This window comes from Corapipo altera, unplaced genomic scaffold (assembly GCF_003945725.1).
Source record: "Corapipo altera isolate COAL_440 unplaced genomic scaffold, ASM394572v1 69, whole genome shotgun sequence".
In the NCBI taxonomy this organism is placed as follows: Eukaryota; Metazoa; Chordata; class Aves; order Passeriformes; family Pipridae; genus Corapipo; species Corapipo altera.
In genome coordinates, this window is record NW_020884908.1 from 7,214,352 (window position 1) to 7,232,464 (window position 18,113).

The window sequence follows — 18,113 nt, forward strand, 5'->3', positions numbered from 1 at the left end:
TCATCGTTCCTTCATCTTTTAAGCCTCATTGTAAAATGGTGAATATTCAGTAACAGAAGGAAGAAAGCTTTTTTTTTTTTTTTAAAACACCTGTTGCTTCTCTTCATCTCAGCACACAGTAACCCTGCACAGTTTTGTTCCACAAGGTCCTGTGCACTCTCCAAATCTTGTTGGTCTTGTGGATCATCAGTTTACTGGCCTGTAGGATAGCTGCTAAAGCTTCAGTTGACTTCTTGCAGACTAGGATTTTAGCCCCTATGTCATTTTGTTTCCCTTCACACAGTGGGAGCAGCTCCTGAGCACTTGTACTGCAGACAGCAGGCAGGTGAGTGTCATTCATCTAACCTTCACTGCCTGAAGGGAGATATAGGCAGAAATGGTCTGATAATGTAGAGCGCCTGGAACTAGGAAATGCTGTCCTGGACTAGGCTGGAAGGTAGTGGTTCTCTGACTTTGGGGTTTTTCTTTTGAATTTTTAAAATATTTTTATTTCCACCTCCCACACTAACTTTCAGAGATAATATCTGCTACTTTTTTAGAAAGCAGATGTCTTTCAGTGCCCTACAATACAATGATATGGAAAGTTCAATTGACCTGAAAGCTACAATTCCTGTGTTCCTTATGATAGGAGAAAGAGTAATGCAGTAACCAGTTATTCAGGCCTAGATATTACTTTCAGCTGGATGATGATGAACATCACTTGATTACAGCAACTTCTGCTAAGCAAAGTGACTCTTCTGAGGTTTCTTTTGCTTTATTTGCTTATTGCAGCGAAACCTTTTGAGTCCAATAATTTATTGTTTCTTCCTCTGATGATTCTTAATTGGCTTTTTTATTTGATGACCTCAGTAGCTACTTTCTGAAATGGCCCCATGATTGCAACTTCCAGGCTGACACTGTATTATACTATAGCTCTATATTTTTTTTTATATATATATATATATATATATATATATATATATATATATATATATATACTTGAAACACTTATAAAATAGCATTATAAATCTGTGCCACTTTGTAAGCTTTTTTCCTCTTTTAGTGGACAAATATTGGGTGGCAATGTACTGTGTGAAGTAATACCTTGTTAGTTTTAGGCAACTACAGATTTGATTAAAATGTGGTAGAAAAATGCCTTTGGTATGTGTGAGGGAGCGAGGGCAAACCTTTCCTGAATCACTGTGTTGATCTCACATGAGGATTGCTGGGAGATGCTGCAAAAGCTAAGTGTCTGTATTAATAGAACCATGCTAAAGATCACGGGAAAGTGTTTTATTATATTCCAGAAATATTGTATCATGTTTTTAATGATAATTTAAAATGGCAAGAAGAAAATGAAGCCTGGAAATTAATTTGACTATTAAAATGTAACTTTGCTGTGAGCTTATGGTAGGACTGGTAGCACGATTAATTCTTCTTATGCACTGACAGAGCTTTTTGACAGCTGCACCATCTGGCTGGGTGTGGGATTTTATCAATATTTATTTTATTATTAACCCATCAGATGCTGGTCAATATACAGGAAAAAGCAATTTAGATGTTGTTGGTTCCTGCAGGGTTGGAAACGGGGTGGACTGGGAGACTTTTTTTTTTGTCTCTTTTTTTTTTTTGGACTGGAAAGCAGAGTAAGGTCCCACTCTCATGGGGACTGACTCTTCTTCTGTTATGGTGAGATATCCTGAGACTGGAACACACTTTGGATTAACTGGGCATTGTTCATTGCAATATGTGCCCACCTGTGGGAGCTAGAAGATGGTAGCTTAGCAAAGTACTGAGTAGACTGAATTCCTGTAGTGTCTAGTGTGAGTTGAGCTGAAACTACAGCTTCTTTTGTGCTAGTAGGGTTTCTCTCTTTTGCTTTGTTAGTATTCTTACCAAACAGATGGGAAGTTCATCAGCAAGATCTTTTCCCTGAGTTGAATGTCAGTGACTTGGTGGGATGCAGAAATATAGACCTGTACATAATAATATTATAAAAGTCATGTTCCTATATGCAACAAAGACTAACTGTGCTAAAACAGAGTATAAGGATATGGTGGAGCTGAGGTCTTCAGCCTGCCCCCATTTCCACTGACTTAGTGTGAATGATGAGCCAGGCCATGGTCCTGTGATTGCACATGGTTTCGACGTGTTGGTATTGAAGAGCTCTTTGTTCTGTTTGAATCCTTACATATTAGTGGTAGAGACAGGTAATGTGTGTAGGGTTCCTGTTGAGTGTTTCACTAATGATTTTTAGCTTTAGTTGGAGGATTGGCATGCGTCCTCTGCTGTCATTGCTGCCTCCCTTCAGTGCTCTCAATGAACTCAACAGGTGTCTTAACATAGAGTTCAGGGAAAGTGGTGTTAGGCCAGTGGAAGCTTTGCAAATCTATTCTTTGGGAAATAACTTTTTACACTGGTGTAATTATGTCTTACTTATTAGAGCAATAGGGTCCAGAGGAGAAGACAACAGCACATGTACTCCAGGGATTTTTTTTCTTCATGATAGGTGGGTATAAGTCAGCTTGGGTTAAATAGCTCTAAAAAATTTCCCCTTCTTCCTCACAATCACTCATTTTTGAGATATTAGAAGACACCTTACTCTTTCTTCTGTTCCAAGCAGTGAGGACATCCCTAAGGAAAGCATTGCTGGGTCAGGCTGAAGACTTTATGACCCAGTGTCCTGTCCTCAGCATTAATTAGCAACAGATGTGCTGAAGGGAGAAGTAGTATGACAATAATGGCACACCTGCAGTCATTCTCCTGGCATGCATTCTCTTTTTCTGATGTCAAGACTTTCTAATCTGGAGATAACATCTGGACTGTTGGGTTAAATCTACTGATAGACCTTGTGCTATAGGAATTTGTCTTATTCTTTTTGAATGTCTCTTTGTCTTCTACATCATCCTGCTGCAGTGATTTCTCAAGGTCATTATATGTTATGTGCAAAAATACATCGCTAAGCTTGTTTTTGAACCTTGTCACTGTGAGAAGTTTATTGGCTTCCCTCATTTGTGGTATTATGAGTAATACTGAACAATCATTTCCTATTTACCTTCCTCATACCATTACCAATGATAGACATCTCAAGCATCTCTCTCTCTCTTTCTCAGTTGTCTTTTCCAAGTTGAAGAAGCTGTTTCAGTTTACTTGTATCATGTCTGTAAGGAGAGGATGTTTAGCTTTTGTTTGGGTGGAAGCCATCCCACCAAGGGCTGTGCTGTAGTAACCAGGCTCTGAGCAAAAACTAAATCGAGATGCTTCTGTGATGGGTCAGTTGTCACTGAAGAGAACATATGATATGCTGCTGTGCGTTCATCTCAAGCTGTAGTGCTTTTTTTCAGGCAAGGATACAAGCCTTGCAGCTGCTCTGCAGACCTCAACTGCCTCACCTCCTCTTACCTGTCAAATCAATACCTGAACTTTTAGTGACCCTGCTGAAAGCTAGAGGATTTATTGGGAACTCCCTTGGTGTGGGAATGCCTGTGAGGAGTAATGTTTAATAAGAGGGCTTTGTGCCTTTGGCATATGTGTGCAGGCTCCTTTACCTGCCTGCATTGCAGCAGAATGCTGCCTGTATGCACTCTGACCCATTCTGAGGGCTGTTGTGGAGGCAAGGGCAGAGGCAGGGCAGTCACTTTTTTTCCCCCAAGCTTTTCCAGTGCTCTTAACTGGCAAAAACAGCTAAGCTGGGGACCCCGTCTTTGCATCCACTTGCCTTATGACCACTGATGAGATGCTTGGGGTCACTTTCATGTGTCAGGAAGCCCACTGAGATGGCACTGAGTGGGAACAAGATACTTGTGTCTTACTGTAGCAAGTGAAGCAACCAGAGATGCTGACAGCACTGCCAAGCTGAGGCTTATGCTGCACCAGAACGAGCATTAGGTTTTGACTGAAGTCCCATGTCAGTCCTTGCACCAAAGATCATGCCAGTTCTTCTGACCACTCCTTGTTGACCTGGCCCATAATCCTTTCAGACCTTTGCTTATAGAATGAGGGCAGGAGTACCACTCTGTCTCTCGTTGCATGCCAGGCAGAGATATCTGAAATGCACTCCAGCTCTATGGGAACTGAGCTTACATAAGTGTGTAAAATAGCCCTGACTGGGGACTGGATTTATCTTCAGACTTTAGTTAAGGTCCTCATGTAGCCCTATCAGCATGTATGACAGAAATAAGTCATGATAACAAGGTCAATATCCGGAGGAGTTGAAAACACCAAAAAACAACTGGGTTCTGGCATTTCTTTTGAGGAACTAAAATAAGGCATAATCTGGAAAAATGAAGTAATCTGTGTAGTTACAAGTATCTATTTTCTAACCTTTTAGACCATGCTTGTCTCCATCCTGTTAGTGTGTTGGTGATAACTAACTGTGGGATCACTGAATAGCCCTGAGTAGTGCTGTGAATGGAGCTGCTGTAATTTGCCACTGTATTTTCTGAGGTTTTTTTTTCTTTATTATTTCTTCTCTTTCTTTGCTTTGTCTGCTTCCCTCTGTCTTGTCTACCATTTTCTGTGGTTTGAGAGCCATGTGGGCATCTCAGAAAAAGTATTGAAAACCTATACTGATCATTTAGAACATTCTCAAAAACTCTAAGAGAGAGGGGAAAGATCTTAGGGCTTTTTCTGACTTGTTTTTGTGAACTCTCAGTGCTCCCAGTCCTGGAGGCAGGTTTATACTCACCCAGAGCCATAAACCACCTAGCACATACATGTGAAAGATGTATTGCAAGCTCTCTGGACAGGCTTGCAGGAGATATTTTTTTAATGGAAGCCCCTGTAAATACATGGGAGAACTTGCACCAAGAGGAAGTAGTTAGTGACGTGCTGAGCCTCTTAGACACTGATGGGGGTGGATGTGATTTACCCAAGGTTCTGAGGGAGATGCTGGAAGAGCTCACCAAGCTACTCTCGATCATTTATCATAAGATCTGGCTAACCGAGGAGTTCCCTGACGACTAGAGGTTGGTCAGCGTGATGCCCATGTACAAGAAAGGTCAGAAAGAGGTTCTGGGGCACTACAGGCCTATCAGCCTGACCTCAGTTCTAGGGAAGATTATAGAAGAGATCATCCTGAGTGCTATTATGCAGCATGTGGGGATCAGGCCAGCCATTGTGGGTTTAGGAAAGGCAGGTTCTCTGTCAGTTTACAGGGGACAGAAGGGAGTGTTAATCTGTTGGAGAGTAGGAAGTCTCTGCAGAAGCATCTAGACAATCTGGATGAATGGGCCAAGGCCAATGGTATGAAATTCAATAAGGCAAAGTTCTGAGTCCTGCACTTGTGTCGCAACAACCCCATGCAGTGCTATAGACTTGGGGAAGAGTGTCTGGAAAGCTGCCTGGTGAAAAAAAACTTGTGCTGTTTGACAGCTGGCTGAACATGAGCCAGCAGTGTGCCCAGGTGGCCAATGGCATCCTGGCCTGTATCAAAAGTAGCATGGCCAGTAGGATTAGAGAAATTATTGTTCTTGTCACTGATGAGGCCTCACCTCAAATGCTATGTCAGTTTTGGGCCCCTCACTACAAGAAAAAGACGTTGAGGTGCTGGAGTGAGTCCAGAGGAGGGTGGTGAAGCTGGTGAAGGGTTTACAGAGTGAGTCCTATGAAGAGTGTCTCAGGGGGCTGGGGATGTTTAGCCTGGACAAAAGGAGGCTCAGGGAAGACCTTATTGTTCTCCACAACTACTTGAAAGGAGGTTGTAGCAAGGTGGGGGTTGGTCTCTTCTCCCAGGTGACTAGCGACACAACAAAGGGGAGGTTTTTTCATTGAAATGGTGGCTGAGCGTTGGAACAGGCTGCTCAGAGAGGTCACCATCCCTGGAGGTGTTCAAGAAACAACTGGATGTGGCACTTAGTACTGTGATTTAGTTGATATGACTGTGTTTGGCCAAAGGTTGGACTCAGTCATGGACATCTTTTCCAACCTTGATGAGTCTATGGTTCTAGCATGATCGCGCTTTTTCTGACATGTAGGAAAAGCTGTAAGACCAGGGCAGGCGTATATGGTGCTTTTCACTGTTTTTTTTCAGCTCCCCCAGTCTGATGTGACCCTATGGAATGTAGTGGCCCACATTACACACTGTGGAACTCAGCTGTGTTAGTGTTCACGTGCTGCAAAGTCCCCGTGCCATGTGATGGGGAATGTACCTGCAGAGCAGGAGTGTTTGAGGGTCTGTTCTCTTCATGATTGGCTTTCTAGGTGAGAATCTGAGGAAAATGGATTCATTAACAAGAAAGATACATTTGTTTTCTCTTCCGTGCCCTTCTGGATGCTTTGTATTTCTTGTATTCCTGTTTCTCTTTGTTTCTGAAGAAATCTCCATAGCAACCGTCCTGGTACTAGAAGGAAAGAATCCAGCCTAGGAGAAGCAAGACAGAGGCAGCCTGTGAAATTGGCCAGGGTGTGTGCTGTAGTTGCAGCTCTGTCTTCTAATTCTGTTCCAGAAGTAACTGTTCTGTTTGGGGTATTATCTAGAATAAGAAGTGTAAGGTATGGTGGTTTCAATGACACCCACAAGGGGTAAGAATTACAGCTATGCTGGTCTGAAGGGACCTCTGGAGATCTCTAGTCCAACTTCCTGCCCAAAGCAGGACTACGGTACATCAAGTGAGAGTGTGATTAAAAGGAGAGGAAAAAGAACACCACTCTCACCATCAAACTAAATGAAAGAGCTATATGCAAGATCTCAAAAGCACAAAAAAGTTTTAATTTTGAACAAAATACCTTTGCAGGAGTAGGGTGTTAGAGAAAGGGAGACATGACTTTGTGCACAGACCAATGTGGAGGATAAAGATAAGGAAACAACAGTAAAACTTGCTTCTTGACTTGTGGGAGAACAGTGACCCCAAAGGTATGACTGAGAAGCTGTTGCTGGGAACAGTGCCCACGGCTGCCTTGAGTTTGTGAGTGTCCTTGCCTAAGGCAGAGCAGTACTGCTTCTGTTTCCCAGAACCAAGGGAGAAGGCTGCATTGACTCCGTTAGATAGCTGACAACTCTGACTCCAGCAATAATTTCTGGGGACATTAAAGGCTCCCTAGCGGTTAATCCACATGATGCAGGTTAGCAGGAGGGAAGAAGGAGAGAAAATTTTTTCTGAAAGACCCAGTGAAGGTCTGCAAACCTAATGCAGAAGCAGACCTGGGCTGCAGGAACCCAGAGTGCAAAAGGAGAAGGTAGGGACCTACCTTCTCCATGTGTGCAGTGCTAGAGGAGGTTGTTAGACTTTTGGGTATCATATTTACAGCTATACTGTGAGTCAACAGCCTGTTCAGTTTGCTCTGGATTGCCAAGCCAGCTGCTGTATAATCCCAGCCATGCTGATAAGTGGAAAATATAAGCTTGGGGAAATCTGACCAAGCCTTGGTGAGATACAGTGCAATCATTCTGTGGCTAGCAGGCAAATGCAAGCATGTTGTGATAACAAGCCCATGCAAGAGGAGAGGTTTTTGCCTGGAGATACGTGCAGCTGACATACAGCAATACCACTTGTGGCAGGGCATGGGTGTAATCCTAGGACAACCCTGGGGCAGGGGGACAGAGGATATATCTGGACCCTGTCCCAGTATTTGAATGTAATGTGAGAATGCAGCTGAAGGATATGAATGTCTACAGAGCGAGGTAAGGATAGAAATAAAAAGAAGCCTCTTCTTTCAGCCTTGTCTCCTACTCCCTCTATCTGTGCAATGCCTGTGAGGTTCTGAAGCACAAAGTACTGTTAATGCTAGTGGAGAAATCGTCACATCCCTTGAAACTGCCCCATCCTTGATGGGTGGCTGACAGCATCAAGAGAGCTTTTTAGCAGACCTAGGAGTTGGTCCAGTTCAAGACTATTAAGGAGGATGCAGAAAAGAAGCTGTTATCATTGCTAAGAAGAAAATACACATCTGTTTAACTCGTGACAAAAATGACCATGGCTCTGGGTTATGCCAAGCTGACCTGGATGAGTTCCTCAGCTTCCTGACTTGAGGAAGTATTGTGGTGTATCTGATGCTGCAGAAAATGATCGCTGGGAAGTGCAGTACCAAAGTCTGTGCATTCCTAAAGCTGGGATGATGCAGAGTATGGGCAGGCTTACTCAACAGAGCCAAGGTCTCCATCACTGATAGCCTCCAGCCTTCTCATTTCCTGCCCATCATCTCTCTGCTCTGGTACTATTCCTGAAATAATTATGGGGGGGAAAGAAAACAAAAAACAAAAACCCCCCAAACACTGTATGGGATTCAACTAAAGTTTTTTGTTGAGCTGAAAGGAAGGGTTTCCTGTGGATTCTGTTTATTTATTTTGCATAGCTGTTTTAAATTGCATTTAAAGAAATACAAAAATATCTTTGTAAGGAATTTGTTTTGTTTGGAAGATATTTCAGTGGAGCAGTGTTGGCTGTGTGTTTAAAAATAGGAGAGAGAGAGATTGTTTGAATATTACTTTCCAGGTCTGGTTCTGTCTTACGGATTGCTTTGTTCAGCGTGAGTCTGGGCAAACAACACATTTGATTGAAACAACTACCACAAACTTCTGGATGTGGCTTTGAAGTTAAGTAAAATTGTGGCACCTCTTTATTTAATTTTGCTAATAATAAAGTTTAATTTTAGAAACACGGTGTTTTGTCATGTCCTTGCCTAGCACAAGATATATGGAAATAAGCTCTCAGTATTTACTAGTTTCACTATGCTCTGTGAGCGTGTAATAAACAGGGATGGTGATGCAGTGAACATTCACAAAAATTGGAATTGCTCTATAACTTAGGGGTCCTGGTTACAAGCCATTTTAGAGTGGGTGGAGCAAGGATAATTTCCAGGACTGTCTCCATTCTTGTTGCCACTGGTGAATAAGGATGTAAGCAGAAATGACTGCTTACAAAATGCCTCATGTACGTCTGCTGAGCCTTTGGAAGCTTCTTCCTGTAAGGCTTAAAGATGAGACTTTTTTTGCTAAACTTGTGGGCTATCAAGAGCCTTACCATTGCCTGGAAGAGCGTTGGTGGGGTGTGTTCTGAATCTGTCAGGCTCTGTATCTTTTGGGGTGGCCTCTTGCGTTGTGGTGTGGCTGGTCCTCAAAGTTATCGCTGCCAAGACAGATACTGAGTGGCAGCGGTGACAAGGCAGGGAAGACTGACGTGATGTTTTCCCCTCAGAGTTGTGTTGTGTTCAGGGACGTCTCAACACACAGTTGAACCTTTCCTGTCTCCTTTGGTGTTGTAGCAAAGACCAGGACCGAGCGGGCTTCTAAATTTGGCTCATGTTGTACATCGCATCCCCTGGAAGGCATGTGCTAGGAGTAATCCCTGTGTGGGAAAGAAATGAGGGAGGAGGGGGTTGAGCACCTTGCCTTTAGGTAAGAAATGGGACAGTGGAAGAAAACAGAGTCAGTTTAAAGTTGGTGTGACAGTGTGCATTACAGACAGGTTTTTAGGAGCTTATCTTCCAGTTTTCAGATGGCTTATTTGTTTAATTCTAGTCAGTTCAGTGAATTAAACTTTTTCGCTTCACCTCACTTAACTTCTGTGTGCAGAAAGGCCTAAGCAATTGATATGACTTTTGCTTTTTGCGGCTGTTATTTTCTCAGGCGTGTTTTTGATTACTCTTGTCTCTGTTGCAGTTGTTTGTTCTTCTGCAAAAAGGGTGCAAAGCGCTCCTACTCTGTATGTATGTTATTCTTTTGTCCTCATGTGCATCAGTTTGAAAAAAAAAAACCCAAAAGCGAAGTGGAAACAGAGAGAAGCAGGGATCTCTTCTTGCAGACCATTCTCCCCAAGGGACTGGGTTCTCATCCATCTCTTATCACATATTAAAAACAGCAAAGCAATATATTACTTTGGATTTACCCTGGAAGTAGCTGATTTAGAGATTATAGGACAGTCATCTCCTTGAGCAGCTGAAGAACCAGTGATGCTTGTGATGCTGCATCTCTGGGATTTCTGTGCTTGGTTTTTAACGTAAAGCCTGACTTGCCCAAGGCATGATAATATCCTGGCAAGATGCATGTGTCCTGTTGCACCTGTATGGCATAAATCTGTAAGCTAACAATGTAGCATTGTTTCATCAAAGTAACCATAGCCCTAAACCCTTTTTTCCTCCTCATTTGTCTGGAGCAGGAAATAAACACTTTGGATTTGATTTGTGTAACAATATTATGACGTACCTGTCTCACTGTAGGCTTCTCCTGAAGCCTCACGGAGTAGCAGTTGACATGTTATCTGCAACCTGTTTATGGGGGGGAGGGGGGAGGGCTGATTGGCATGCTGTCTTTTCCCTGTCTGCTGGTATTATTATTCATATCAAAGAAAGCTGTTTGGTTCCCTTTCTCCTGGGCAACTGCAGGAGTCAATCACTGCTCCCTGATGTGAATGGCAACAAAGAGAAACTGTTCATTGATTCAGAGCAAAAGAGCCCAAGTGGGTGCTTTGATTTCAGAGAAACTCTGCCCTGCAAGGGATCTGCAAGGTTAGACTGCCAGTGTTCTTCCAAATTGTGACTCCCAAAGCATTTTGGCAGTAGAGTGAAAGGCAAACAGACAGGCCTCATGGATAATTTTAAATTAATAACTATGACTTATATGTGCCACTGTAAGACAAGTGATTCCACTGTGAGAGTCAGACCATAATTAAATATCTAACTCTGTGGTGGGGCTATGCTGGTGGTAAATGGGGTATTGACTTCTGGCTCCTATTTTGACTAGAACTACATACACAGTGTAAGGACTCCAGCAAATCCCAGTGCCTAAGGTGGTAATGTATTCTGTAAATCAATAATATATTAGTAATAAAAATGACCAAAGCATGCATCCGTTAAGAATTCATAATAGAAATTTGTTTAGGTTATATAGTATGTGTATTGATTGCTGCTATTTAAAGAAGAAGTATGTCTTTCAAGCGGAGTGCTTATATATGTAGCTGCCTACATTTTAAATTCATTTATTTTTAATATGAAGATGAACTTAATAACATGGGGAAATACGTATGAATAGAAGTCAGTATTTTGTATTGCAAACATTATGGGGGATATAAGTATGTTGAAAAGCCACAAATAAATGTCTGATGTTTCTGAAACCCAAATCTTGGACTTTAGCAAAATAATAAGCAATATATGTGGCAGTCACTGTTTGCAGCTCCAGGCTTTTCCAGGTGGCTCAGGTTTTTCTTGGCTTTGTGCCTTAACACTGAATTGCTTACCTGTCCACGTTGTGGTACAGTGTATAAGTAACATGATGTAATCCAGAGCCCTGCGTTGGCTGACTGGCAGGGACAGATCTGTGGTACAGAGCTGCCAGCAGAACAGAGCCCTTGCTCCCATGCACTGCTGCTGGCTCTGTGCAACTCCCCACGCCTGGTGCCAGTGGCTGCACATCCAAAGAAGACTTATGGGACCATGTCAGGGGTGGGAACACTTGCAGTGCCATGACTGGAATGTAGCACTGGGAGAATAATGCTCCTAACCCATCCTAGTAACATCATACCAGGACCCTAAATGTCTCTGCTGTGGATTTGATATTGTCGGCTGTATGCTGCTAAAACTTCATGTAGTTAATAATGCCTAGAGACCCATTAATAGGCTTTGCAGAATTATGGTAATTTATTACATAAACATATTGGAAGGCTGAATTAAAAACAAAACAAAACAAAAAAAACCCCAAGGCAGACAAACCTACTAAATATGTAGTGCCATACCTATGCTTTCATCCATCCTTCTAAACTTACTCTGGCTGACTGGTCCAGGGTCCGGTGTGTCTGCAGCAATGAAGAGGTACCTTCTATAATGATGAATGGTGGAAAAAAACAATTCACATGCCATAGCTTCATTCTTTGTCTCGCTGCAGCAAATAAAAACTGTTTTAGATTACACAGATTATGGTTCATTATAAAAACAAAGCAAGCCTCTGACTGAAATCCCATCTGTTGGTGTGCATTAAGCAATTCCCTTCCTCCTCTTTGCCATCTTTTATTCCTGGGAATTCAAAGAAGCTGTCCTGGAACATTTTTTTTTTTCTATTCACGATCACTGAAGGCAAGATACAAACCTTCTCTGCATGGATAAGCGCAGCAGGTATCTGCATAAAACTGTCTGAGGGTTTTGTGGGTTTTGTTTGGGTTTTTTTTGTTGTTGGTGGTGATATTTTAGTGTGGTTTTTTTTTAGTTTAAGATAATAAATTCAGTGGGTTTCATGCAGCTAAATGCCCCCCTCTTTTCCTGTTTTCTTTCTCCTAAATCTTCATAGATCTTTAAAATACAAAGAAACTTGTATGATCAACAAACCAAACTGTTTGTACAAAAGCGATCTTGGCCAGTAATTTATGATTCAAATTCCAGTACCTTCTGTTTGATGTGTAACATTTCTTCTAGAAAAATAGTCATTTTTTAGGGACTTCAGCTGATAAGGAATGCATCGTATATTTATATGTGTAAACTGTTCCATGGTAAATTGCTCTCACTGATAAAAATATGTACCTTATTTCTACCTCCATTTATCTGACTTCAGCTTCCAGATCTTGCATCTTGCTTGCCTTTTTCTACTAGAATAAAGAGAAATTATCTTCCATTGGTAGATAACTGCAGACTACAATGGTCTCTTAGACTAATTAAACATACTAAGTGACTTTGGTGACTCACTTGTAAAACTGGCTTTCCAGGCTCTACATGATTTTTATTTTTTTTTTTTTTAATTTTCTTAAGTTGTTTTGCAAACACTTTCAAAGCTTCTGACAACCTTTCTGAAGCGTAGACACCACAATGTATGTATTCCAGTAATGGACTCATTAATACCATATGCAGGGCAATTTTGTCTTCCCACTTCTGCTTATTATTCACCTCCTCATACTTGCAGAGATCATGTTTGCCCTTTGAGCTACTGTGTATCGTTCAAATTCTTATCAGTTATGAAAACAGTCTTGTTTCAGAGCAAGGCTGTGGTCTCACATAATGAGCACTTTTTGTATTCCTACATGGACTCGTATTTGTCTGTGTTAAAGCACGGTCTGCTCAGACAGTGTATAGATCAATCTGCAAAACCGACAAGGTCCATGTCATTACTTAACATTTCATCAATTTTTTGCACTGACTGCAAATTTGGCAAGCTTTGAGTTTATTTTCTTTCAGATCATCAAGAAGTGTGTAGAATGATTTTGGACTGATGAGGTTCTTGCTCAACTTCCAGAAATGCTTCAGCAGGAATGACAATTCCACATTTACATTACTTTTTAAGAAGCAACAGCTAATGCATTTTTCCTGTGTGCAGTTGGTCTTATGTTCTAATAGCTTGTTAGTAGCAATGTGCCAGTTTCCAAAATCAAGTTAAAAAACAGCAAGGGGTTCCGAAGAGGAATTGTGGGTTTCTTCCAAGCTCCCATTCTTCAGAATGAAAAATATTGGTCTGTTTGCTATTATATCTTTCCAAATATGTGCTACAACAAAAAGCATCTCTTTATCATTGTGAATTATGAATACATCTGTTTGCTTCTTTCCAAATAGAGATTGGAGTGAGTTACTGAATATTTATAGGAAGTTCATTTTGTGTTTGATAGCTGGTTGTCTTCTACCCACAAACCTCACTATTTTAAAAATACTGCTGCTGCTTTAAAAATTTTGCCAGCATAATTTTTCTGAGTTTGATGGTCTACAGTTATTTCATTTGTATTTTGAGCTTTTAGCACTACATGTTTGTATTTCCAAACTGTAATTTGTACTTGTTAACTACATTGCTGCCTTTGTCTTCTTTTTTGTTAAATGAGAGTAGACTATTTAACAAAAGAAGCTTTTTCTCATGATTACAGAGTTGGGGATTTTGTCATCTGGAACAGACTTCTCAGTTTACTGTCTGTGTTTTTAATCTTAAATCTTTGTTTCTGTTTAATTTTGTGTGAAATATTTTAATTCTTGAGGAGCTATCCTGGGTAAAACCCTCAAGTATATGTGTTACTAGTCAGGACAGTGAATTACTTTGATTACCAAGTTACATTGGTTCAGGGTTATTTGCTTATAGACATCTGTGGGGGGTTTTGTTTGTTGTGTGTTTCTGTTTTGGTTTGGGTTTTGCCGTTGTTTGTTTATTTTTGTCTGTTTTGTTTTTCTCTGATCAAATTATTTGTTAGAACAGGATCCTATATGAAATTACACAGAGACAGTCTCACTAAAATTTCCTTAACTTTTAATGATCAGAAGTAGGCTTCAATACTGTAATGGTTTTGCAAGTCATGGTGTGAGATTTCCAGATCTATACTTCCCTGATATTAATGCGGGGGAAAAAGTTGCAGAGAGATATTCAGGAGTTTCTCTTCCTCATTCCTTATCGGAATTAGGTCCTTAGTGCAAACCTCCACCAGTAGAGAGTCTTGTGTGTTAGCGTCTCCACCTGAAAGCAATAAGGGCAAATATTACTGTGCATCAAAAATACTTTATTTTTTCCAGAGAGGATTGGTTTAACAACAAACTTGCTCAGTGACCCATTTGTATTTTGCCCAGGTAATTGCCCTCAGCCCCTCAAAAGCTGTTTTTTACCCTACATAGTTTAAGGAGCTTTATTACAGAATAATAGGGGGCATAGAAGAACTGTAAGTAGAAAAATCTGAATTCTTTTATGAGGGTTTTTTGTTGTACTCCAAAAATGTCCTTGGAGAGCAGTGACAGCAGAATGCTTTCCACAAATATGAAGAGGAAACACAAGGTGATGGAAGTATGGAACAATTTTATTCCTAGAAAACACAGAAAATTCTGTATGTGCAACATAAATAACTCTGGAAGAACAATGCTTGAAACAGGTAGAAAAGGAAATGAATAATATAGATAGAGGAAAAGCACTTGAAATGGATCCTTTGTTAGATAAAAGTCAGTTTCTATTTATAAAGTGATTTTAAATGTACTGCAACATAATTACATTAGAAATTTAATTAATAATCTCCCAGAAACAGTTCTCTGGAAACCTTTCCCTGGTGCTTTTTTTCTGACTTCGAAGAGTACTTCAAAACACTTTAGGGAGAAACAGCAGAGAGGATTTAGCAAGTACCTCAGTCAGTGCTGGGTGGGAGTCTGGGTTGCCTGCAGGCTGCCTGCCTCCCAGTGTTGTTGGAGGGTATCCCTAGCCCTGGATGTAGCAACACCCCAAGCCTCACTCATGTGCTACTCTCAGTCAATCTTGAGTGAAGCTGCCTAGACCGTCCTCTGTTCTGAGAGGTCAAAGCCAGGACTCTGTAAGCCTAAGGTCAGCATTATTCTGGTCTCCTAAATCTCCCCTAGCTGATAGGGACTGCTCAGTTGAAGGTGTTGGCTTCTGTGTCTCTTCCCACTGATGAGAGAAACTGCACTGGATGTTGTTGCTTGGCTGAGCTGCAGTGCCCAGGCGTGCCTGAATTAGCTTTGACCTGCTGATTTTGCAAGACCCCTTCCCGTACCCTTCTGTCTGAGCATTCTCCTGTGTCCCGGCAGCACTGTCTTGTCTGGGGTTTGAAAAAAAGTCATGCGCTCTCTGACCCCATATCTGTAGGGAGGAGGAATGGCCTCTTTCATCAGGTTATTGTATTAAAAACATTTTTGCCTTTAGGCCACCTATCTCTCTCTGGTTTTGTTGGGCGATTAGATCCTGGTTTTTGCTGCCAGAGAGATCAGGAAAAGATTTACTTCTTTCATCTACCTCTTGGAGAAGGACAATTTAAAACAAGTTTAGTGATTGTGTTTAAAAAAAAAAAGGATAAAAAAGTCTTCCATTCATCATAGTTGTTTTCAGTAGTTTTCTCCTGAAGCAAGTTAGATAATTTTTTTTTCCAACCGTATTTTTGTTGAGCTGGTGAATATTGTGCCCTCAAGTATAGTATCTGCACCTCTTTGTAACCCATGCTGCATGACTATCCTTTTCTGTGCCACTGTAGCTCTTGCTCCTAATCTTCACACATTTCCTCTTCTCTTTAAAGTGTCCTTTGGGGCACAGACCCTCTTTTTGTTCAGTCGTACACACTGGTGTCTGTGAATGACCCCCACAGTCTCCCACAGAACAAGTAATGAATCATGATATCCAGTGCTGCAGGGACTTTAATAAAATAGGATTTCCTTTTAACCAATATCAGGTTGGATTCTTTTCCTGAGCACAATGTCTCTGTGACTATTCATATTTATTATTGCTGATTTTTAAAATGCCTTTTGGTCTCTTGTTAACCACTTTGAAGGCTGGACTGGAAAATGAGTGGTAACATGTCTCCTGGGACGACACCTCAGCCGGGGGGTGTGTTAGGTCAGGATTCAGAGCATGTACTGAAGATACAAATGTTGTGAGTTTGACCACACTGCTGTGCCCTGGCAGTCCAGGTGGTGCCATAGGATGTGCATTTCCTCCCTACTGCAAAGGCCAGAAGCTCTCAGCTATGGCGCAGTATTGTTCACCTGACTCTTCTGGAAGCAGTTACTGTTCAGAGCATTTCTGGGAACCTACAGCTGAGCATTATTTCAGATTTTTTTTTTTGTGATTCACCTTGAGATGGGCAGTGTCACGTGTATATGTATATATGTATATATATCTGTATATGTGCACAATATATATGTGTATATATATATGCATGCATATTTAGGTATATAGTGTTTCTAGAGCAATATTTGCGCGGGCTGCGTTGGGTGGGAAAATAATTAAGCATAGTGTTTGTTGCAAGCAGGTGGGTGCAATAGCAAACTTCATCACTCAAGATTTTAGTTGTGTTTCCTAGTAAGTGAACCGTTTTGTGGAGTTAATTCATTAGTTTTGATGTTTTGCTGTTTTCTTCTGAGGAGAAGGGGTATCTACAGGCAAAAATATGTGATTTCCCTGAAAATTTGCTTTTACTTGGAATATATTTTTACCTGGAACAAGTGTGCATGTTTCAACTCATTCCCCAAATTTATTTCTCCTACTGTTTTTTATTGTTAAGATTGAGGAGAAGTAAATAAAGTTGGTCACTGTTCAGATAAATGTGTATGCTGCTTCAAAGCAGCTCTTTGAAACTGCTAGCAACTCTTAATGAAATCCTTGATCTTTTGAGGTCAAAGAAGGGAGGGAGTTAACATCAGAATCTGGGGAGTCATGATTCAGAGGACTGCAAAGAATGGCTTGCCACAGCCTACTTGTACTTCTTGTTAGTGTATTAGCAAAAAGGATCTTAGATCCATCCCATGGCTCCGTGCCTGAGGTGGAGCTCATATATGTCGTGGAAAACCTCATCCAGCAGCAGGGGACTGGGTTGTCTTTGTAGATTACTCGCAAGTCTTCCTAAGAAGCACTCACTGGTATGTAAAAATCAGTGGCCTTTATGGTGTGCTGAGTAGGGTACCCCAAATGTCATCTTGCTGTGTAGAAAACTACACTTTCCATTTTGCCTGTTACACAGGATATCATGCCTTTATAGAAGCTTGTGCATATATATAAAAAAATAAATATATAATGACATGCAATTCTGAGAAGTCAAGATCTTAGAGCAGTCTCAGACTTCTTTATAAAACTTTCATACTTATGGCTAGTGGAAAGAACAAATTCTCTGTTGTTATTTATGTCAGAGACTCAAAGGAGCTGCGATATCTTAAACACCAAGAAAAATCAGTTATTTAATGATCTACAGTTTAGCCATATTACTTCTTAAAGATTTCTAGTCACAAAGGTCTGGGTAACTTCTTGTAAAATGAACTCTGAAAGAGTCATACTTGGCCTTTGGTGATGTAAAGCAATTGGTTTAAATGATAAATATTTGAGATCCCAGCCTTTTCTACAGATAGTTGAATGACAGGCTCTAGTACTTTGGTAGAAATTCTTTCTTTTTGCCTGCCTATCTTTTTCTCTGGACAGTTCTTCAGATTTCACACACTTCTCTTTTCTGGGCAATACAAAGTTAAAAATAGATTTACTGCTCTGGTAAACAAGTCTGTGAACAGCACAAAGTAATCTTCACTCTGCTGTTCATCATTTCTGTAATAATGCAGATACTTCTACAAGAGCTTTAATGTTTCCCTTCAGAGGCTTTTCAGGGAACTGTAAATCAAAATTAAACTTTAACTTTGAGGAGGTGTTACTTGGTAGGAATCTATTATTTGCAGCTCTTCAACAAAGCTCTGAATATATCTAACCTGTCTGATTTTCAACAGTCTTAAAACGATTTCTAAACCTGCTGAGTTCACTGGGTCTCTTACTAACA

The 18,113-nt window shown here is 40.9% G+C and overlaps 1 protein-coding gene across 24 annotated transcripts in view; it reads left to right on the forward strand.

The window, feature by feature from the left end:
- ADGRL3 (adhesion G protein-coupled receptor L3) overlaps window positions 1-18,113 on the forward strand; it is a 514,107-nt gene that overhangs the window by 211,545 nt on the left and 284,449 nt on the right. The window lies entirely within an intron of this gene.